Below are 24679 nucleotides of genomic sequence, written 5' to 3'. Positions count from 1 at the left end.
GCTTCCTTTGCCTTCAGCATGCCAGTAAGAGGAAATTCAAGTGCTGTGGGATCTCTTGGCCTCTTCTTGGGAGCCTCGGAGAGAAACTTCTCAGTGCCTCAGTGCCAGAGACACGCAGGGTCTGTCCCTCCCACCTCAGAGGCCTTAGTGGTCTTGGCACCTCACTGTGGGGGAGGAACAAGACAGAATTTTCACCTAAACCCTGATGGGGAATCCACAGAGAGAGGGACAGGAGTCTCTTATTGCAGCTACTATTATTTGATCAAGCTTGAAAACAGCAAATCCCATAAAACCCCATGAAATATGCAGCACTAAAAAAAAAATCTTTATTCCAAATCAATCACCACTTAAGCAGACTGAAATGAACAGTAAAAAACTACACCCCCAGTGTGTTGAGCAATCAGATATTCAGTGCTTCATCTTGAGTAACACCAGCCAGGAAACACTTCTGTGGCCATGCCCTGTTTGGATCTCTATTAACTGTGATCACTGAGGAAGTGGACCTGGAGTCATAAACAATTTTATTCAGTGTACAAGGGTGGTGAGATGGCAACCAGAGTGATAACACAGCTAAAAAGGGAATACAGATTAATAGAAAGTATTCAGAATGTCATTTGAAAAAGCAGCGGTCCTTCACCCTCGACAGCGTGTTCACCTGGCTGCATCTCAAAAACATGAAGAGCAGAAACAGTTCTACAGAGATAACATGATTGGTTCTGTAGGAAAACTTCCATAAGGAGAGAATGTGAAATGACAGTACCTGTTTATCATGGATGAGAAAAATCAGGCAGAACAAGCTCCTGTTAGACAAAGTAATTAACGGCATCCTTGTTCTCAGAAAGGTCTTCTTTAAGGAGATTTTAAAAAATAAAACATGATTTAATTATGGTGGGTAACAGCAATTGTGAAGCTTGCACTGATCATGCAACATAAACATTATATTGCATGTCACAGCTGCACATTAGAACATAGGCAACATTCTTGCGCTATCATATATGTTTTTATGTGGCATATGGCATAGAATCTTCTGATGTATTATATTGGACCACATTAACTTTTATTGCAGTATTACACTGTGATAAGTTGTGTGTATATATCCACATTACAATACATTATGTATGAGATGTACAATGTATGCACACAGTGTTATAGGTCCATGGCTATATAAAACATAATTAAAAATCTAATCTTAATATATTAATACCAAATTTCTTTTTGGTCACATTTAACAAAAATATAGGAGAGAAATAAAAGAGAGGAACCTAAGATGGATGAGAAGAAACTCCCTAGGTGTGTTAGATATAATTATGTAATTGCTATATGAGTTTAGATTATATGAGTATGTATATTTTTATAGACTCCAGATTTGGACTATATGTCTAAAATGCATATTTCAAATATATATACACAAATAAAGCACGTTATTATTTTTGTATTTATAAAATCTACAAATCCTATACACGCAGATATTTTTATATATGACATACGTAGAAGAAGAGGTGCCATCATGCTCTATGGGTATATGGATTGATATAACAGCAGTTTTTTCCACGCAGGTCATTCCATAATTGCTCATTAGGAAGGAGGTCGCCTGAAAAACAAAATACTGAGTAGCAGCAAAAAAATAATTACTGTGGAGTACTGGACACAATTTTTTCTGTGTGTCAATCTGAGACACAGTTGAGATAGTTACACGTTGGCAATGTCTTACAGCAGTTACAAAAGAAAGCTTCCAAGGCCCTTTTTGAGGTGGCTCCCACCACACCCAACCACAAATCCCAAGATCTGTCCAACTGCAATAGTTCTAAATGTCATTCCTTTGTCATTGCATGTTGATGCTGTAGCCGGAAGGGCAGACTTGGTGCTGTTTGCTGGGGCCCATGGAGGTGTTAAGAACATTTCTGTGCATTTGGGAAGAAACTTCTGCTGCCCAAAGAGGCTCCCAGCTCCACAGAGTGCTGCAGTTGATCCCACAAGGCACCTCATGCCACTTTGGCCTGAGGGGGAGTGTGGGAAGGTGTAGTGCCAGTGTGACTGGCCCACAGAGTGATTTAAAATACCTTCCGTGCAGATTTTGCACAGCAGCACTGACAGCGCCATAAATATTCATGGGAAGCAAATACAAGAGGAATTTGTGCACAATGAATGTATTTTAAAAGGGTTGTAAAATACTCAGAGAAAATATGTCCAGCATGAACTAGAGGCCCAAGTCTGGGAGTTACTGACATATTCCCCCAGCACTAAGCACCTGATTGCAGCTCCTCAGACTCCTGAGACAGGCCTAGGTCCTGAGCAAAACAAGTACCCATAGGCTTGCTCAGTACTTTGTGTATTCCAGCCCTACCAGAGTGCTTGATCCAGAGATACTCTGCTAGAAGCTCTTAAAGCACTCTCTGACCTGTGGTGCTGCCATATGTCAAAGTCAGATATTCAGTGAGAGAAATGTGGAATTCCCCTGAATAAATAACACAAATGGAAGATTATGAATACAGTTTTGCTATTAAAATGAGAATTTCGTTCCACATTTAAGTAATTTGTCATTAAAAAACACAGCCCAAGTAGTAGATCCAACAGTACAAGAGAAAGGTAAAGTCATGTTTGGTAGCAGGAATGCTAAGCTGTTTTTACCTGGGCTCCTCTCAGAACTATCTTTTAGCAGGATCAAGATTTATTGAGCCCTGCTTGTTTGAGATGAACAGTGGCTTCCCCTTCATAGCTTTTTGCTGGGGGGGAGGTATTCATTCCAAAGGTGAGGAAATGAATCAATATCCATTCCATTGGATGTTGATTTATTGCCATTCTGAATTCCTCCTTCCTTGAAAAATGATGAAATATTTCCATCATTGTGTGTGTGCAGAATGCACCCAGTAAAGCCTCCAACAGGATCAACATTGTTAAAGGATGGTTTCAAGCCCTGGCAAACACAGAGGTCACAGAGCTCTCCTCAGTCAGACTGATGGGTGGAGTATCTCAGGAACATGTGTGCAATACCTGGGCACTGCACCTGGAGGGCTCTGAGGAACAGAAAACAAAGGCTGTGCTTCAGCACAGACCCCAGCAAAGGCGAGGGCACAGCCAGCAAGCAAGAGATTGAAATGGGAAATTAAGCAGCAGCAAAGGCCAGTGCTGGCAGTGTCAACCCAGCTGTTTCCTGTGCTGCAGGAAGGGCTGGGGACAGAGTGTCCCAGGCTTTCCCGTGGCTTGCCAGGGTGCAATTCCAGCCACCAGCCCAGTCTCATCACTGTGCATCAGCTGTGTGACCTAAAAGGGGGCGAGGAGCTCAGTGCAGACAGACCTGCATCATTACCTGCAGTGAAAATCCCAGATCCAAAGCCTTCAGGTGCTCTGCAGTGATTAACAGTATCACAGCATCCTGGTGATACATCTTCCTAAAAAACACAGGCTGGGAATAATCCTAAAGTTCATTAATTTATTAATGTGTCAGATGGCCACCCAAACACCTGAGCTGAAACCAGGAAAAGTCTTTAGCAAACTTCAGTTGCCTCCAGGCTAAAGTCTCAACTTGGAGTGCTACTGGGATGGCTGGGAAGGGGGTCCACAGAGGCACAGTTGTCTCACATGTGCTCTTATTAGCACCCACTCCTCTACTGCCATATGGCACCTTCTGTTGAGATATGCTGTAAACAAAATTGCAGAAGTCTAAATAATATTTAAGTAAAAGCAGCATAGGCCCAAGTGCTTCTTGGTGCAACTGAGAGTTGTAATCATTCCTTTTCATCATTACAGCTAAGTCTGCTCAGCTGCCCTTACAGTGAGTTTCATCTCGGTCTAATTCTTTTCTGAAGTTAGAAGAGAAAGTTCATTTGACAATAATCAATGAATCACACACTATTGGCACTGGGTTAGTTGAGTGCTGATGTGGATGGCAGCTCAGCTGGCCTTCTATTGTAGTAAAGAGATTGAATTTTCAGTAAAACTGGCATCCTTGTAGAGCCCGCACTGAATTACGGCGCCTGTGGGAAGTCAGCCTTTCCTGGCAAGGAAAAATGAAGTGAAAAGCAATTTTCAGTTAAGAATTTCCTTTCTTCAATGATGAATTCTGGAGCAAGTCTTCAAGTTTATTTGTGCCAGACACCCACAAACACAGGGCTGTGCAGCTGCAACCCTTCTGGAGTAATAGGTCAGTACAGCAGTACAAGGAGAGGTGAGACGATGAAAGTAGTAGTGATTACAAACACTATTCACAGAATCACAGAATATTCTGAGTTGCAAGGCACCCATAAGGACCTTCAAGTCCAGCTCTAAAGTGAGTGGCCCATACAGGGATTGAATCTACAACCTTGGCATTATTAGCACCAGGCTCGAACCGAGTTAATCTCAGGGTCAACTCCAATAACATTTCAAGGAGATTTTTGTTGTTTGGAGAAGATAGCAATATGTGAAGCAGGACACATGGGCAGCAGTTCTAGACAAAAACTAACCAGCTTCAGCATTTGTTTAACACTGGCAAATCACCAGCTCCTGTGGATTCCATCAGACACTTCTACTGATTCCTGTCATGCCCACACTAAACCCACCGTTTTCCTGCCTCTTTTCAGTAACTCCTTCCATAGCATTAGTCACAATAAAGGACTAAACTGTAATCACTATAACTTTGTGGTACACCTGCATTTAACCTGACAGAACAGACAGTCCAGAAGAAAATAAAAGAAAATCTTGCTCTAGGTTGGGAAAAAACTTTTTTTATTAAAAATGGGTCTTAAACCCTGTGTGAAGTTAATTGCCAATAACTTTTTTTTTTTTGTCCCCCTCCCTTCCCTGTAAGGATGCTTTTTAACTTTTCCCTGCAATTGACCTAAGCCTTGTCCTCTGCTTGCCATGGCTATCCAGTGTGTGTGTCAATCAGCTGCAATGACATACATTTAGTTGCAAGTAATTATGTTTGGCCAGATAAAATTGTACAGTTAAACTTAATTATCACCAGATGTGTTTCAATATAGCCTTTCAACCTCTGAATTATCCAATATACTCTCACTCACACTTTATCTCATTAATTGACTCAGTAACTAATCCCAGGCAACTATCTGTACTGTAACTATAATGAGGGAGGTTAAGCTAGGTCATAGGACTACAGGCTAGGCTGTGGCTTTGCCTGAGCTTCAGAAGCCTGAAAGCCTGGCTTTTGAAAGGGCTGGCTTATGGTCCCGAGTTACTCCAGTACCTTAGATATTACCTGTTACCTCCCAGGCACAGCTCCATTGGAATGTGGAGGTGGTTTTGTTTGCATCTCCGTTGATGAGTCAGAGGAAGCTGGGGACAAGAAAAGAGCTGAATACATCAGTGTTCCCATTCACTTGGCTGAAGAGAAAGCAGAGGAAGAGCTTTGCCTCACAGCTTGACTTTTGGTTCCCAGGACAGTCCCAGGGACACTTATCTATGTGGAGTCCATGGATCATTGCTGGTCTTGGGGCTTTTCGTCCCAGAAGAGCCCCTCAGATGTGAGGAGCAGGAAGATCCTTTGAAAAGAGAGGAGCCAGGCCACTGCGACCTTTCTTCTGTCAATGAAATTGAGTTCCTGCCTTTTTTATTTTTAATGTATCTTCCAACCACTTCTTTTTTAAATTTGCACTTCCTCTAGTAATGATGTATCCCACTGGGGGGAAGAAAGGGAAAACTTACTGTTTACCTTGGAATCTTTGCTGAATTGATTAAAGGTATGATAAAATACCCAAGCACTTATTGCCATGATTTATTTAATATGGCTATATAAAAATAGACATTCCAACACCAAATTTTATTCAGAAGAGATAATTCAGAAAGCATATGTTTTATTAAAAAGATAATAAAATGAAGGCAACAAATCTTCATAATTCAAAGTATACTAATGGCCAGATTCTATGATCAATAGTGAGCTCTCTCTTCAATAGTGAGCTCTCTCTTCATTTTGGGTGCCAATTATTGGTAGATAGGGTTACTACAGTAAATTCATATTGGACATTTCTTTCATCTCCATACCAAGCATGATGTAAAAATGGAGTAATGAAAATTCCCTGCCTTAGAGAAAACTTAAAATGATGAAGGTAACACATTTTTGAAGAGTGTTGGCCCAAAAGGCCTAGGAGAACAAGGTTTAAACTGAAGAGGTGGAAGAAGGGTGGGAGGAGGGATGTGGAATGATATTGTCAATTAAACCCTGGGTGAGGGAATGAAAAATGACATCACCTGCATATTTCTGACATCCACGCCAACACACAGGGCTGATAAACACAGCAAATTTCAGCTTGGTGAAGTGGGACACTTAAGAGTAGATTTAAAGGGACAGTTTCTCAAATATGCTGTTTTAGGGGACAAAGAGAACAATAAAACGGCTGTGTTATATGTTTGATGCTCATCCAAAATGATTTTGTCTGGCTCATGAAATAGTAAACTTCTTGCCTTAGAGGTGGTCATTCTTCTCATCCTTTGCTTATTCCTTTCTTTCCCTCCCGCAATATCAAGCTCCTTAAAGAAACAACAAAAACCACCACTTTGAATGAGTGAGTTACCTCATCTTCAGGAGGCTTTTATAAATGGAAGGATTAGAGGTAGACAGAGAAATTAAGGATAGGAAGACCAGGAAGACAGGCATTTATTTTATTGTATGTGTGCCATACTGTCAGATGATCTCAAACTTGTGTTGTGCTCATGTTTCTCACTACAGAACAGTGATCTCCCTTGAGAAGGTGAGGATAAATCTCCCTTGGAACTCCACAGGATTTTAGAAAGCAGCTACTGAACCAACAAGCCAGGAGTTCATGGCTTGCCTTTGAGTCCTAACCAACAGAAGCATTTAGGAACCTTGGACAATCTAAGCCTCTGATATGGGGGTTATCAACATCTGGCTTTTAGTGAGTGTGCACAGACCTTCAGGGACAGGAGATGGGCACAGGGCAGCAGCTCCATGCTGAAACCTTACAGCTGAGGTAATGCTAACCTCAGACACGCATGAGTTGTGACTGCAGTGATGAACAGCAAGACACCTGGGTCAGTGCCTGGATGGTCACACCTTTTCCCAGCTCTGTGGTCACTGCCAGTGAGGAAAAGCAGAGAGCAGGGAGGGCCCAATGCAATGCACAGGCTCTTGAAAATCTCGGTCCTCAGAGAGAAGGAAAAAATCTAATAATAATTACAGATAACATGTAGTTTGTTCAGGAAGCACTGGTTTCCAAAATTAGAATGGGCTCCTTCTACAGCAGTAAAAGCCCACTACAGTAACAAAAATTTTAAAATTCCCTGTCTGTTGCTCAGAGTGGAGTCATGAGTCAAGCATGGTGTGAGCTTCTGCCCTGCACACCTCTCCAAGCCCCTGGCTCAGGAATGTCTCATGCAGCCTGGCTGGCTGGCAGCACCCCAAGGGCAGCCCCTCACCCCATGTGCCTCACACAGTCCTGCCCAAGGTCCCCCTCGTGCCCACCACACGTGGCTGGCTTTCCCCAGGTGGGGCAGGGCTCACTGCTGCCCACTGTCCCCAGCCCCCTTGCTGATAAGATCGAACACAAAGGGCATTTTCAGCACCATATCCATGGTTATAGCCAAAGAAAAGCAGTTTTCCCCTCAGGAGGTGAGTCCTATGAGCTCCTTTGCACAGTAACCTCATTGAGCAGCTCCAGAAGCACAAGGTTACTGCACTTACTTAATATGCAACCCAGCACTGTGTATTTTCATACTTAATATGCAGATCTAATTGCTTGCCTGCATTTTGATTACCTTCTCTTCCTGGAATTTGCTCTTGTGTGGCTAATCCTAGTGAACTTCAAAGCATGAACTCGGTGGCTTTTATTTTTTTATTTCTGCAGTTTGTGTCTGAGGCCAATGTCAAAACTCTTTGTAAGGCGCAGGATTTACGTTTTTTAGTTTAGAAAAGAAAAAATAAAGTCTCTCAGCAGTCAGTTGTCCTCTTTTTTTAACCTCAGGACCTTTGTGTTACTGACCTGGAAGGTTACCCATTTGCTCTGGCCTTAATTAGCACTTCCACATTGTCTCCTGCCAGCAGCATCCTCAGTCCTGCCTACCTAATACCAGCTTCAAGAATGGCTCATATGTAATCCCTTTCAAGACAAGGGCTATTCTTCATTTCTGTGTAAATGCAAAGCAATTTGTCTAAGTACTTCTCTGTCTCAAACTGCTAAACCCAACCCACACAAATGCATTTCCCTGTAAGTGCCCCCACTTCCCACACTCTCCCTCACTTTTCACATCTTTTCCCATTATCCACCTCACCAGCAATAAAATGCAATAAATTTGTTTGCCTCTTTTGATGTGGTGAGTGTCTACTTTAAATGCCACCTTGTTTAGAGATTAAAAAAACAGAAAAAGGAAAAATAGCCACAGAACAAACTAATCTCCCTTTCCAAATATAAAATAAAAGCTGTCTTATTTTTAGGCTTTGCAGCAGCTCATGTGTCATTTTCATCATTTCTTTCTCTCTCGATGACTGAGAAGCAGTGAGAGGAGGCGAGAAAAGACTATTTTTTTTTTTTTGTTCCCCCTGGAAAATACATATTCAGAGCTTTCCCTAACCTGATTTCCTTCTGTATTAAATCACCCATAGCCAAAGCTAAAATGAGCCTCAATAACCTGACGTATTTGTCAACTTTTTGTAAAATGTGTATCAGTGATTAGACATTAATATAAGAGCATCAGCAACGTGAATCATGGAGGCTGTAATTTTTAATGTTGTAAATCATTAGATTTGCAGCACATGGCAGCAAGCTAAGAGAAGCAGGGCTTCCAGGGGTGGTTGAGAGCAGGCTGGGAAGTAGGGCAATTTCATCAGAAATGAACCGTCCCTTTAGCCCGAGAGCAGAGGGAAGAAGTAGTGCAAGAATCAATTTTAGACAATACTGGGCCCATTCAGTATCTTGCATGAGTCACACAGGACCTGACTCCTGCTCAGCTGGACCAACAATGAGCTGTTCCAGCAATTCCAGGGACAGCAGATCCAGCCATTAACTCTTTCAATTTCTTGGATTCCTCATGAATAAGAGGAGATTTTTTTTTTTCCCTTTTAGTTTTTTTTTCAATACCCTTCAACAGGGAGATACCAACATCAGATGAGCTTCGAGCTCCTGCCTTTGAGACTTAATTTCCCCAAAATGACAACTAATACCTTCACAGAGAGCAGCATTTCTGGCAGGTATCAGCTCAGTGAACACAGGTGGTAATTCATTCTGATGTCTGTATGTCTCTTCACAGGAGGTTTTGTTAGCCAGTGTACTATGCTAGTAGAAACATCTAGCTGGGCTGCACAATTACAAACACAACATTCTGTGCCTTAAATATTTGACTTTTAGGTTAAACTGCCAGGAGAAAAAGGTGAATGCTTAGTTCATACTACCACAGCTGCTTTGCATCAGAAAGCCCTTTCGGTGTGTAAACACTGAATTTTTCTAAAGGTGTTGACTACCCTAGGAGAAGAAAGCATGAATACATCCAATAAACACCCTTGAAATCCATTCTTCTGCCCTCTCAGCTGTGGTGAAGAAGGTTATTTGGGGAATCTGCCAGCTGATGCACTTTACAGTGATGTTATTTGCCTGTTGGGACCTTTGGCTGTTGATTACAAGTTCCAAGCGTAAGGAGCGAGGGCAGCTGCAGAAGGCCTGGCTGTGCTGTGCTGTGCCCCGGGTTTGTCGCTGTGCTCCTGAACAGCAGCTCAAGATCTGGCACCACACGCTGCTGTGAAGGGGTGGTACTGCTTTGCCCTGAGCTCTGTGTGCCTCTCCCCCCTTTTAGCCCTAGCACCGGGCCTATTTGCTTCCCTGGTAGTTAAGCTGAGTATTCGCTGACTAAACCATAACTCCAGCTCCTGCTTCTTCCTTAGTCTTGCTCCCCAAGCTGTCCCCAGGCCTCTTGCTTGAACCTTTGTCCCAGCTTGCCATCAGCCATGCACAGCCCCAGTCCCTCTGTGTTGGACACGCACCACCCTCTGTCACAGTCCTGCCTTAAAAATAGAACTTTTCCTGTTTCTCTCAAAGACTGCCAATGTTTCTAGTGGAGGAGCTGGAATAAATAGCACATAGCTATTAATTAACACTGGTGCTTCATCTGAATGTTTTAAAGTCTGACAGATCTATTAATAGTAAAGGGGCAAGGCACCTAATTTCTGGGTACTCTAAAATTCAATATCAAGTCTGTTTGACTGTCCTGGATTTCTATTGAAAATTATCATGCGTAAGTTTCTGCTAAGTTGTGTTTCTTTGTCTTGATGTTATCAAGTTTGGTGCTTATTTGTTCAATGGATAATCTGGATCCTGCAGCAGACTGTCCTCAGGACTGATGCAAGATCCAAAAGGATTGAGGAAAATGTCACTCTGCCAAACTAAAACCACCAAACCCCACAACAATCTCCTGAGATTAAAAAAAAGAGCAGAAGAGACAGTAAAAAGCAAGAAGTCTTGGAGGATCTTTTTCAAGACTCCAGAACTGGACAGGAGTCACAATTTTCCTTTAAGGACTGCAATTAACCTCCAATCTTGTCAGCTGTTGGTAAGGGTTTTGCTCTATCCTACTCATCAGCCACAGCTGGCTGAGGCCCTAAAGCACAGGGCAGCACAGAATCTACATTTAGCTGGTTTTAACTCACAGCAAGAGCATTAGGACAGGAGTAGGTGCCCTACAAGTCTTTTCTTCATATAGTGGAGGAAGTAGTTTTCTGTCATTCGAGAAAAAGAGAATATGTGGCTGGATAAATGATGATGACTATTAACATGCCCAATAATAATAGTAAGCAGACTTCAGGTGCAAGGTAACATTGTATTTTCCTTTAATATTCACTATTTACCTATCCTCTTGTAGAAGGTCTCATCACAATTAGAAATTTCAGTTCTCGTTCATTAGCACTTAAAGCAGCATAATGTTAATGCTAATTGGACAGAGCAAACAGACATCCTGCTTTTAGAATGATAACTCCCTCTGTGTGCATTACCCTTCTTCTCATATGTATAGTATGGATCTTGCACACTGTGTCTTGTAAAAAAAGAAAGAGAAAAAATAGAGAAAACACTATGTTTCTGAAAGCTAGAATAAAGATTTAACACACAATCTTAAAAAATACAGCATTAAAAGTGAGAAATGCTGAGAGTGAACAAATGATTTTGTTAATTTTTGCATCCATGCGTGATGGAATTCACTCTCTCATCACAGACTGGATTCGTTCCTCTGTTGTGCACTGTTCTGGACATAATGCCACAGAAACTGATAAAGATAAATGGTGATAAAGAAGCAGGAGCAAAGATAGAAAAACTATGAAGGATGAGGTTTTTATATCCAAAATAGGGACCTGACTTTTAAAGATAACTACACCAAATAAGATCAATAAAGGAGTAAATTAGACTTGAATTAGGTCCTGCAATGAATCTGTGGGACTTTGTTATTATTTAGCTAATTCCATGCCAGCCTGAGGAAGCTGGAACAGGGGTTTGTGTGAACAAGGATCCCCAGGTCACACCAAGGGCACCAGCTGCATGAATTGCCCTGTTTCTTTAGCCACCAAACCAGTACACAGGAAAAAGTGCACATTGGGTCCTCTGGAAAAGCAGAAATCCAGATGAACCACAGGGACTGTGGGACCAGAACCAGCTGGAAGAAACGCTGAAGTGTGGAATGATCTCCCCAAGGACAAGATCTTTGCAAGCCAACAACCAGGGCTGTGCCAGGACTAAATCCAACTGCTTGTTCAAAGACTATGGAAGAGTCCTTAGCTATAACTGTGAAAATACAAATTGCCCTGTTTTATTGTATAAACTCGGGTTTTTTTCTTTCAAATGTAACTCAGGAACTATACACCCCTGAAATAGATGTTTCATTCATCCTGAAACTTCTCTACACTCAGCTCTCTCTTATAAATAATAGCTCGTTCCTCTGATCAAACAGTGCCATTTGGAGCACATCCAGAACTGTGGATCAAAATCCACACCTCTTGGGCAGTAACTCATGCCTTGGGAAGCCTCCTATCCATGCTAAGAAACCATTCAGAAGCACAGCTGTCTAAACAAACAGGCTAAATAGAATTTATTATTTTTTAGTATAGTTTAATGCTCTTGTATTTAGCCATTTTTCAAGTAAAATATCTCTCTCTACAATAATTAAGTAATTCCAGGTGCATATGAGGGACAGTGCAAAGGCCAGTGTCCAAAATGATTTTGATTTAATATTAATGTAAAAAATATCATATATTTACTATAGAGAGTTTGAAAGAATAGCATATATATAGGTGTCACGTATATTAAAAAGAAAAGGAAGGGACACTAGGGAGAACTAGAATTCTAAGCTTGTTCAAAGATGATAGAATTTTGAAATTGGATAATTTTAAAGCTTTTCTCATTTTAAAGACAAAAACCCCATGATATAAAAACTCTCCAGCAAAGGTGCTTGCTTAAATACTGAGTCTGTATCATAATTTTCACAGCCAAAAAAAAAGAGTAACACAAGAGGCACTATTCTCCAGAAAAGACACTTCTGTAAATTTTATATATTCTCCACCCTGGACTTCCATTTCTGACATGCAGTCCACATTCTCTTGATATGGAAGGATGGAAGGAAAAACAACATTTCTTAAAAATACTTTCTTTGATATGGTTTCAAATCAAATTTAGTTTGGAGTTAGACAAGACTTTCACTAAGAAGGTTCAAAAGCAGATTTTAGTCACAAAATACCCCAGAGGCCTGCTGTATTTTTAGTACCTACAGAGGCATCTCCAGGGCAGGAGCTCTTCATTCTTTCTCTCTCATTTTCCTGACCTCTTGATTGGGAGAGTATTTTCTAGCCGTCAGGATGTTTTTAATGAGAAATATTAAAAACTTCATTACTGTGAGAAAAAGTGGGGGGTTTGGGAAAACACACAATGATTTTGTATTTAAAACCAAGTCTTTATAAAGACTCTGCTCTTCCAATTCACTAGACATCTCTATTCACAAGACCTAAAAAATGATAATTACCCCTGACATGCAGTTTGAGTTGAAAATTTAAACGATAAGCTTTACATTAAGACCACAGTATAGGAAAGGTTTAGTAATAAACAGAGAGTTTATAACAAAAAGTCTTTATAATAAAACTTATAGAAGAGATAAAACATTTCAGTAGAATTTTCAATAGTATTTTTTCACAAAGTTTTCTGTAAAGAACCTGCACCTAATTTTATCTCCAAAGACCAGGGGTGTTAACCACTGATTGAGTCCTTATGTCAATTATATCCAAATTTCCCAGATTGCCTAAAAATATCAGTCATTAAACTCAATGGCAGCTAATCTAGTTACATCCACAGAAACAGAGTTTTCTATTTATTTCTTTTGCCTTTTTCATCTCCATTTTTATCCCTCTTAACGAGTTTGGGTCCAGAAAAGATGCTCTCTAAAAACTGTACATGTAATTTCTCAGCTCTAAACAGGAAAATATACTCACAGTATGCATAACTGAATTTCTTTTCCCCCCACATGGAGAGCTTGGATCCCATTTGCAACACTTTGACTCTAAAACATTCCTACTTTTTCCTCCTGGGGGGCACTGATAAATAGACTTTGGTGTTATTGCTCCACAGTGACTGAAGTGTGCAGTTCATTGACCTAAGTTTTGAGGGCAAATTGCACACTGAGGCTCCTCACTTTCCATAAGGGTGAGACTATTTTTTTTTTTTTAAACCTGCCAAAATATTATTCCTATTTTTTAACGACCTTATAATGGGTTCAGCATACTCTTTCCCATATTGAAGAGCAATGGCAAAATTACTCCACTGTTGCCCAGCATGTCTGATGCCAGAGCAGTTAAATTAACATTTTTTGAGAGTATTGAATACACCCATGGGCACAGTTGTACACATTCGTACAAGTTATTAACATAAATAAGAAAGAAATTACTGTAACACTTGAGCTGACCTATGATCAAATTATCTGCTGACAAGTCCCACCATATATCAAACAACTTGCTTTTATTCTTTAGCAAAAGTGATGCTTGACAGAGGCACAGTTACAAAACATTGGAAGAGGAGTAACCAAAAATTCTCCGGCTTTACAAGAAGTAAAAATTTTGCTATTTTACAAAAATAGATTTTAAAAAATACATACCCTGGGAGAAAAAAACCCCCAAATCACTATAATCTTGATATATGCCAGTTAAAATTCATCTCATTCCCCCCACTTTCCCTCATAAATCAAAACTGAATGCAGAGATCCCAGGGATGAGGAGCAGGTGGTAAAACAGCATAAAAATCTCTTTTCTATACTTCCACAGAGAACCAAATTCATGTTGAAAAGAATGGGTCATTTTTACTGCTAGTTTAGCCACATGGCTCCCAGGTACCAATTTTGTGAAGTATTATCCATTTTTACTGTGGGTCATTTGTTTCCTCTACAGATCTCCTTGAGACTTACGGAACCTACAGTCATGGATTATTCCAGTTATGCTTTTGAGCGTAGAATGATGATCGGACAGGTTATCTTCCCTTTAATCTGCACAAGGCATGGCAGAGAATGCAGAAATTCTATCCTCTCTAACATAAAACAATTCTCCAATCCCAGCACCTGAAAGAGACATGGGCACTGATACCCTGTAAATTGTCCATGCCTCACATTCCTCTAGGCCAGCTGTAACTGCTAAAACCAAACCTACCAGGCAGGTAGCTCAGAAATAAATGTACACAGTTGGAGATTTGCTATAGAAAAGCTTATAGCTTGGATTCACTTGAGAAATAAGAGCCTTGTCCTTGAACAGAAAATCTCTTTCCCTTATTAACCTCCAACTCTTCTCCAGCTTCTGTCCCAATCACATAAAATCGTTTGGTTTCCTTCATTTTTTAATATCTGCTCTAAATCCCGAGGCACGTGTCCCAGGTCTCTGGCCCTAAGTACTTCATGTCAAAAACCTAATGATATCGAGACTAGCAAGTCATGTATCCCTGAGAGCCAAGAGATGGAACATGGATGTCACCAAGTCATGGGTGTCACTGAGACCCTGGACTAAGCAGTGACACAAGAGCCCTCATGCCACCACCACAGAAGGCCCCTGGGGACAGTCCAAACCAGAAATCTCGGATGCATCAAGGCTTCTAGTTTTTCTACATCTCTACTTATGTATGTAAAGAGAGCTTGGGGTGGCTGCTGAGACATTTGCTGAGCTATTGCCAAGACAAATTGCTGTGCAATCCTGGGACCAAAGGCAGGTCTGAGAGTTAAATTCTTCTTGTTCATGGAAGGTAATGTTCAATCCTCAGGCACGGGAAGGAAAAAATATCACGACAAAACACCCCGAGAGAGCAAAGCAAAACAGTGCAAGGCTGAGCAAGCATTCTGTTTCCATGATCTGTGTGTTCAATCACACAGCACTGGAGAATTAAGTAGTATTCAGGAGGCTGAGAGCACTGAATAGAAATTCATATCAAGTTCATTCTACGGTATCAGACATGGTTTGTCACCACATAAGGAAATGTATTTGAGCTACATGAAGGTTGATGCCTTATGTTTTTTAATAAAGTGGAGGACAGATTACAAACCTTTGCCTTCAGCCCCAGCAGTAGATGGAAGCTATTTCCTTTGACATGCAGAATAACTTGCCTTTTTTGAAGTTACAATAAGATAATGTAAAAAGCTTTGAATACCACATAATGTGAAGTGGGAAGGTGTTAAACTACAGCATCTGAAAGAAAATACTGCTGGATGTAAAAGAAGGTAGGGCACTAGAGCAAAATAGACCAGCAGAATAAAATCCAAAATGACCATGTGGTACCAGTCTAAAGGGAAGAGTAGACTGATGTTTGCTCCTTTAATTATGGTTTCTTGGAAAGTTCTAACATTTTAATACAGTGCTCCTCATTCCTATCTATGCTCCAGAAAATAAAAAAAAGCAAACCCTTCCAGAGCAGTTAAATCAAGACCTGCTTCCTCCTGGCCATGCTCCTCAGCCACCAGGTCTCTTCCCCTCAGTGATGGCCCTGCCCAAGGCCAGGCTGGCCCAGGCACAGGATGGTGACATATCTCCCTCCTTTCTCAAGTGCAGTCAGCAGCCAGGAGGGATGCTGCAAGCATTCAGCTGCACGGCATGGGCAGATTCCTTGAAAGAACCCACTCTGGAGCACCCCTCCATCTAAACAGTAGATATGGAAGACAGGCAAGGATAGGCATCAGGAACTCCGCTACTGGCCCAGTGAAGAGAGAGAAAAATGTTTAATTGTCTCCAGGAAGTTCAGAAGTTCACATCAGCCCTGGGATAAAGGCAGGAAGGTTGTAGGTGTTACAGGAATTATGTGACACAGTTACTGACAAAAGTCTACTAATCCCTTAGGGCACCAAGTATTTTGAGACCTTTAGTATGCTTTATATCCAGTCTGTCTAAAACTCACAAAGCTTAGAGGCACAGCTCCCTTCTAGGGCATCTGTTTTGTTTTGGGGTTTTCCTTTTTTACTATTGCACATGCTTTAATTTAATTTCTTCACTTCAGCCAGTGTTGATGCTCCCTTTTTAAGAGAGCTTTCGAATACTGCAAAGAAAGACTTTGCAGAAGCAGATTTCAGAAAGCTGTTTAAAGATCTGTATCTCAGTGGCCCTGACATCCTCCCACCACAAAGCTTTCCAAACACAAACGTGCATTTTTATGATGTCTCAGAAGAGGCATGTCAGCCTTCAGGGCTGGCTCCTCACAATGCTGAGGAGGCTGTACAGCAGATGTAGGGAACTAAATCAAGCCAGTTGATTCCTGTGCAGTGTCATGGCTGTAAAATCCTCCACGAGGAACAATGTGGAAAGCAGTTGTATTTGTGCATTCATCATACATGCCATGACAAATGACAGTTTTATGGTTAAATGCACTAGAATGGAAGGTTAAGGTTCATCTCTCTCCTCTGCCCTAGACTTCATATATCACCTCAGGTAGAACTAGGAGTCAAATAGTACCTTAAACAGCAGATTTACTTTCCCCTGCCTTGTATTTTCAAGTGTGTAGTAGCAATTCTTCCCAAGCTTGTCTCTTTAGATTAGGCACTTGTGCCTGGAGGTTTGCTTGGGGCTTGGAGCAAGGGCAAGCCTCAAGTCAGGCAGGGACCCTGGAAGCTGTAGTGAAAGCAAAACCAGCAGCACATAAAGGAGGCAATACCTGAGCTCAGTCCAGCTCCAGGGAAGACAGTGTCACGCTGTCCTTTTCTGGTTCTGAGCACTTCCCCAAGTCAGCTCTCAGCTGCAGAGAGCTCCTACAAGAAACCAGGCCCTGGCGCTTTTTCAGAGTTGTATCAGAACTAAGGTTGAATTAAGGCCCTGACAGTTCCTGTGGCATTAGACACATAACAGACAGGTTTTATTTTCTTGTTTAAATATGTGAGTTTCAAAATACTCATAAATCTGGGAGGAGTAAGTACACAAATTCTCTGTATGCAATGAGGAATGCGCTGGCCAATAAGTTTGTTAAGGCTAAAAACTGAAAAAAGAAAAAAATAATTAAACCAGAATGCTTCTGTCATTCTTGAAGTAAACCCAAAGATAGGATTCTGAACTTTTATGAAAATCAGAAGGCAGTGAAAAGGTGGGGATTTTTGCCAGCTGACTGTTCAGCACTTTGCCAAGTTGTTGGTGTCTCCTCTCCATCACCTTTGCATGCTATGAACAAATGTATTTCTCGGTTGCAGAGGTTCATCAGTTCAGTCGTGTTTATGAAGCCCTCAAGAAACTAAAGAACTGCATACTTTAAGTACATGCAGATTTCTGGAAACCACGACATTTTTTGGAGCTGCTCGTTTCTCTACGGGTAAAATAAATTCTGAATTTAATTGAGTGGGTTTTTTTCCAGCCACGGTGAAAGATAAGGGGGATGCTGGTTAATGACTACACAGGGGCTGGGCTCCAATAACATTGTGGGCATGGTGGAAGCTGTAGAATGCAGAGATATTGCACATGATTTGTAGGTTGTAAAAAGAGAGTTTTGTACATTTTGCCCTGTGTACTAAAAGAAAGGATTTATTTAATAGGCTGGTGGGGATACTTTAAATGGATAGCACTGTACCTTGAAAGTACTATCCTTGTCTACTTAAATAGATTGGAACTATGCTCTCTTCCTTGTTGCTCCCATCCCAGAGAGATGTTTTAGAGGCCTTGTGTGTTCGTTCTGCAGGCACAACCATCAGGCAGATTTTGCTGCTTTACTTCCAGCAGTTAACCAAATCCACATTTCTCCACTAGTAATAGCAGCTGCAGTTTGGCATATTGAATAGGAATCAGAGAGAGACAAAAATCACACTCAAGGAAAGCACAGCAGTGTCTTCAACTAACAGCACTTACCACAAGAATAATAATAGAAGATATGTTAAATGGAGGTATAATTCAAGCAAAATAAAAATGTGTTTGCTAAAAAAGACTGTAAGAAACAATCTGGGCATTGATTATCCATGTCATAAACAGTTTAGGGGAAGAGAGAGTCCTGAATCAGTCTTTCCCATGCTTTTTTCTCTGCTGAATTCCCTTACTAGTGTAATAAAAAATTCCTGGGTAGCTCATACCCCTCCTCAGCATGTTTCCATTTATTTGTTGGGTTTTTTTTTGTTTGGTTTGGTTTTTTGTTTGGTTGGTTGGGTTTTTTGGGGTTTTTTTGTTTTTTGGGGTGTTTGGTTGGTTGGTTAGTTGGTTTGGTTTTTTTGTGGGTTTTTTTGTTGTTTTTTTTTTTGCTTGGTCAGTTTGAGGTTTTTCCTCCTTTAATTTTTTTTTTACTCTTTATATCTGTTTTTATCCTCTCTCATGCTTTCAGTCCTCTTTCTCCATCTCCTTCCTTGTACATTTATTTTCTTGTTGGCAGTTCTCTTAACTTCCTTTCCTAATGTATCTATTTTTCCAGGTATTTTCCCCTCTCCTGGATTTTTTCAGAGGTGCTGGAGATGCAGACAGTGCTGCTAAAGCTCAGGGCTGAGCTCCTCCACGCTAGGAACAGGGTGAAAAAAGGCTGAAGAGAGCAGGAACAGCTGCCTGGAATCTGAGCCTGTCACCTGCTCCTTATCAGCTGTTCCTTCAGGAGAGTGCCCTGGGGTCAGGAGGAGTGGAGAGTTCACTGGGAAGGGGGGAAGGATGTGCAAAGCCCTCACTGAGGCCCAGACCCAGATCCAAAAGCTTTTCACAGCCATGAATTGTGCCCTACCCATGAGTGGTCTCCTGGTAAAAAGAGGCAGTAGTTGCCAGGTTTGGGAATTTGGAGCATTTGGAACATTTTCTCAGACATGCTGTTCTTCAGGCTAATTATTTCACATTTTTCATCCAAGATGAAGGTCATTTGATGCATTGAGCTATCATCCAGGGCCTTGGGGGCTTTGAGGGGACAACTGCACGTTATGAACATCAGCTGTGTTTCTTCCCAATTATGCTAAGAGATACTAAGCCCTAAGAGAGACCTAAAGAAACAAAACTTGCCAGATTGTAGGGGATTGTATCATTCAGAGGCTCTGACAGGCACCAGTTGGATCAGCCATCATGCAATGCAGCTCCCATGATCCAGGATTAATCAGCCAGAGCTCAGTCCCTAGAAAACCCCTGCAGAGCAGAAATTGCCAACCAGCTTCTCCTTCAGCCCTTCAGCTCATCAATACCTCTGAGGCTTTAAGAGTTATCCTGCTTTAATAAAAATGCAAAGCTACTAATAGAAATCTCCACATGGAAATTCTTTGTGTTGATTCAATTTCCTAATCCAATAATTTTATAGAGTCTTGAGGAGAGCAGGTATATCTTGATCAAAATCTTGGATTTTTTCAGAACGGGAAAGATGCAAAATGTAGGAAAACATTTGTGCATTGAGGCTAATAAAAGAGCCAAAAAAAAAAATATTTCATTGGCCTTCAAGGCTTTTGGAAAAGCCATTCCTGTGGCCAGAGACAAGCAGTGCAAATATGACTGTGTATTTACACAGGTTCTAGTGTTAGAAATCACCAGTGTGGCCCTCAGACCAGAAGATCCCTGTATCACCATCCACTGGCTGCTGGCACCTCTGTGGTGACAGGCTGTTACAGCAATGGATGAAGAAGAATACTCAGTTTTTTGGTGGTTTACTAATCTGCAGTGAAATGGTTAATTTTTGGGAGTTTCACTGCACATTCATTACAAGGCAATTTGACTGGAAATTTAATAGGATTATTTTTGACTGGCTGAGGTTAATGGTATTACCTGTTTGGCTTTTATGAAATCTCAGTAATTTAGCAATATTTATCTGAGTCACCATAAAAGTATAGAAATTGATAGTAAAATTAGAGACAGCTGGGAACAGGAGGAAATGAGACAAATTAAACCAAATCCATGCTCTTAGGAAAACACAAATGCCAAATTAAGTATGTTAGGATAACAGTTTAAATAATCCAATTTAACACTAATAAAGGTACTTTAGACCCAAGTTCTGCCTGATTTTATATATGATTGTGCAGAGGAAAACATCAGTCGAGAGACAGAGAGCCTGGGCCCCACAGGGATACCAAGAGAATGGGCAGCTTGGACACCTGTAACTTTCCATACTCATTTCATGTATTCCTAATAGTTTTTCACTAAACTACAAAGGCACAGGTTTTGTCCTAGAGAATTGCTAAGGGACAGCATTTATAATGAAAAAGTATATGGAGCAACAAATGGTTTTGGTGTTTCTTAAGGCTTTGATTATTGTAATATTTCTAATTGGTTTCTGGGTTACACAGAGAGAGACTGTTTATCCCAAAGGTTTTGCCCCTGTCTCGTGGCTGCACCTCTGTTTGAAAGCGATGATTCAGGAAATTCTTTTTTTTGACAAAATCATTATTTAGATGGAGGTTCCAGCTAAAGTTTTTGCTTTTTATTTGTCCCTTCATTTTCTTTGGATGTGGGCAAGCCAACTGAAGAGAATACTTACAGGTTTTACACTGTGGTGCCACTTGGTGAATTTTACTCAATGGTTGTTCAGACAACATTCAATGCATATAAATCTTCCATTCCACAAGCAGAACTGAAAGAAAAGGAAATTTCTTTTCAAGGATTGAGAGCTTTGTTTCACAGTACAGTACACATGTACAGTATGTGGCCAGGAAACAAAAGTCAAAGAAATATAAAGAGAATTGTTACATGGCATACATGAAAAGATGTCAACAGCTGTTCCAAAAAGCAAAATAACTGAGTATGACTATCACCCACAAAGGATGATGACACTGTAACTTTCACATAAGATGCAATTCCCAAAGATCCTTGACTCTTCTTGTTGTTTTATTGTTAATGTTTTATTCCTTTTTCTGTATTTTCATGTAGCTGTGATACTCTTCATATCTTGCTGTTTACATCTAAAATGGGTACCTGAGATTTTGTACATGTAAAAGATCTCTTTGGATCCATGCTAGAAGAATACCCTCACAGGAAGGCCTGCAAGAAAAGGAAGCAAATAGAAAAGGTGCTTCATACAGAGGCCTGCAATGACTGTCAAGGTGTGAAACCACTCCAATCTTCCCCTTTGTACAAGCAATTTCACAGACATCACTAGAGCAGGCCACTCAAGTTATGTTCATGAAGAAGCTTTTACTGTAAGCACCTCTGATTCAGAGCCTCGTGAGTCCAGGTCTCCTGAGGACTTTTGGTAGATTTACAACAGAGAAAAGTTGTATGTGTTGACTTGCTGCAGAAAAAAAACCCCAAACAAACCCATGTATTTATATTGCTGCATAAATGTTAATAAAAATATGTTCAACTCTAGAGCTATGACACTTGGAGGATTCCCAGGGTGCAATAGTTCAAGGAAAAGAGTACTGATACTTAATTGTGGGGACATTTGCTATTTCCTATCTCAAGATTGTACATCCAGGGCTCATTCTATGGCTGAACTCCTAGACACAAGGATGAACTTCCCTTATTCAGGCTAAATTGAAGAAAAATATTTTAAAATCAGGTTAAATTTAAGATTTAAAGAAAGGAATTTGTTCCTTGCAGCTGGTTTTAAGAGCTACTTTATCAAGAGATTTGATAAATCTCTTCATGATTTTGAAAAAGGAATAGCAATAAGGTCCTGTGTCTGGACTTCTGCCTGTGAAGATATTGCCTATATATGCTGGCAAGTGCTCCAGAGCTGGGTCTATGGGACTTTCCTGGCTAGTGCCAAGCTGGAAGAGCATCTTTTCTTCTTCTCTTCCTGCTGGAATTTGAGCAGCGAGAAGAAGGAAGGGTAAGCCAGGGAAGTTCATTTCTGGAAGGAAGACACTCATTAAGTTCAAATGGGTCCTGGGAGACAAAAAACTGCTCCTTGACCAGACCAAGGGATAATGGAATGTACAGAGAGTGAAATGCAAAACCAGGAAAAGGAAACCTGTGTTAACATTCTAGTTCATACTGCCCTTGTGCTACTCCACACCCCTGTGTTTTGGTTTCCAGCAGTGAGCAGGACAGGCAAACCAGGCCCCTTTCAGATAGAGTTAAACTGAAAGGTGTGCTCTGCTTGCTCCCTACAGGACCAGGCTAGAAGCTGCCCAAAGCAATATCTCCTAAAATGTGCACAGGGTGGATTTCAACCACCAGCTGCATGCCAACTCCTATCATCTTCAGATCTTCTCCTCATTTGCTAACATCAGCATAGTCCCAGAGACCAGGGCTTCTTGGGATAACAGGAATGGGAGGATACCCACAGTTGACAGTCTGGGACTTTGCTGACTAAGAAACCTGGAAGGGTAACATCTGGTGAAGCATCAAAATAACAACACAAAGCCTTGCTCCCTCTTTAGCCAGTGGAAAAGAATAAAATGTAGTAGAGGAACTGGAGTGAAAGGAAAGAGCTGATGACCTGGCACAAAGGGGAAGAGGGAGAGGGAGGGGAAGGCCGAAACAAAAAAGAACTCAGACATCGTAGCTTGAAACTGTGCTTATGTTTTACACCATAGTGAGTGTTTTATCAAACATTTCCTTTGATGCCAAAGCAAAACATCATCTCTCTCCAAAAGCTCTTGCCCTATAATGGAGTCTGTTTAAAGTATTTTTGAAAAAATGCTGAAAATGCTTGAGGTTACCCCATGATCAAATTACAGCTTAGGGAGTTAGACTCATGGTCTATTAGAATTCTGGTTAGCATGCACATTTTATCACAGATGTTTTATTAAAAGGGGTTTCCTTGTCATTATCTAATGACTTGGTTTTTCAATCATGATAGGTCCCGGGTTTGTGACGTGCTCCTGAGAGTTAAACAGAAAATAAATATTCCAGTTCTTACCTGCTGCCCTTCCAGTTTGAGGTAGAAACAGTAAACAGTCTCATGGATGTATCTGATTTGATTTGCATTGCTGAGAAAGTAAATCTTACCAGAGAGAAATCTAAGCAAAAGGATATGCTACTTTCTTTTTTTCAGTCTGTGTTATTCCATGCTGGATGAGACTATACCGTGCCACATCTTCAATTTAACTGCATTCCTCAGTTTCTCTGCTCCCCAGTATTTTCATCCAAGGCCCTAAAAGGGGTTGCAGGTCTGCAGATGTTGGCTTGTGGTGCCTGAATGTTACTTGACTGAGCAATAGAATGATGGGATACTTCCCCCACGTCTCGGAATGAACAAGGAAACCAATTAGCTTACATGCATCAGCTGAGAAAAAATAAAGCAAGTTGGACAGCACCCAAGCAGAGATACTCAGCAGGAGGAGGTGCAGCACCAAGCACATCAGGAGGACAGCAGCATTTGAGAGGTTTGGTTCAACCAGGTGACAACTTAAAGGTTTCAGGAAACTGGATGGAGATAAACTGAGACTGAAGAGTAGATTCATCTGTCTTCAGCATCCAGTAATGGGTACCAGATGCTGGAGAGCTGCTTTGGTCACTGAGAAGCCTAACTCAGGCCATGACCTCCTGACAAGGCAGAGCTCAGCCTGCCTGGCCCCAGTAGACTGTGGCTGATCCCAGACTGCAGATCTACCCTGGTGCTGGGTAACTGAGGGCGGAGCCGCGGGATTTGGCACACATCAAGACCCCAAGGAGTAACACCCCCATGGTTTACTGTCTGATGACAGCTCCATCCATCACATCCTATCATTCTGCCATTGCCTAGAGGTCTCGATTCAATAAAGGCAGTAAAAAGGAGTCTCTGCATTACTGCTGGTAGTGGTGCAAATGGAAAAGATTTCTTTATGTAATCACGTAATTTATGAAAATACTTTTCAGTATTTTCTGAAAAGTTCCAAAAGTCAGGAGTTCTGCTCACAAGAGCAACTGAACTCACATACTGCTCCCATGGCCAGTCCTTACAGACTCCCAGACAGGTAGATTTTTAGCAAGGACTGGATAAGAATTTGCATAGCCAGATTTCAAAACTTATTTTTAAGTACTTTCATGCCAGCAATCAGGGACTGGTTTCCACTCCCTTCCCTTTTCCCACACAAATATGGCTTTGCACCTCAGAGTCCCAGCTACTCTGCTCGAGACATTGCACTCTGCTCAGCTGCCTGCCTGGTGCAAGTTTTGGAATGAGAGCCACTGAAGAACAGTGAGGAAGGCTCTCCTCCCAGGAGGATTCATGATGGGAGACCCGCACTGCAGGACATCTGAATATATCTGTATCCCAATCAAAACCCAGGCTTAGTTACTGTTACATTGCAATACTGCAAGATGTAAAAAGAAATAACATATAAAATGTTATACAAGCAAAATAAAGAGAAAAAGAAACTTACCAAAAATACAGAGGCAATATATATGTGACTCATCATCCCAAAACTGTTTGAATGCCATGCCCACCAGAACCCTAGAAAA

General features: G+C 41.2%; 2 long non-coding RNA genes across 2 annotated transcripts in view; one reads left to right on the top strand and one right to left on the bottom strand.

The window, feature by feature from the left end:
- The window catches only part of LOC121667093, an 11169-nt gene extending 5880 nt beyond the window's left edge, over window positions 1-5289 (top strand). The window contains exon 3 of the long non-coding RNA XR_006016907.1: window positions 5209-5289. This is a non-coding gene — a long non-coding RNA (uncharacterized LOC121667093). The remainder of the gene's footprint in view (window positions 1-5208) is intronic.
- On the bottom strand, window positions 3417-24679 carry LOC121667094. The gene is made up of 3 exons (XR_006016908.1): window positions 24601-24679; window positions 20829-20921; window positions 3417-5614 (listed from the first exon to the last, which is right to left on the bottom strand). It is a non-coding gene; the product is annotated as an uncharacterized LOC121667094 (long non-coding RNA).

This window comes from Corvus kubaryi, unplaced genomic scaffold (assembly GCF_017639235.1).
Source record: "Corvus kubaryi isolate FWS band 111438036 unplaced genomic scaffold, C.kubaryi_AGA036_p1.0 37357, whole genome shotgun sequence".
Lineage (NCBI taxonomy): Eukaryota > Metazoa > Chordata > Aves > Passeriformes > Corvidae > Corvus > Corvus kubaryi.
The sequence above is the reverse complement of the archived record's forward strand: the minus strand, read 5'-3'. Positions and strand labels throughout refer to the sequence as shown.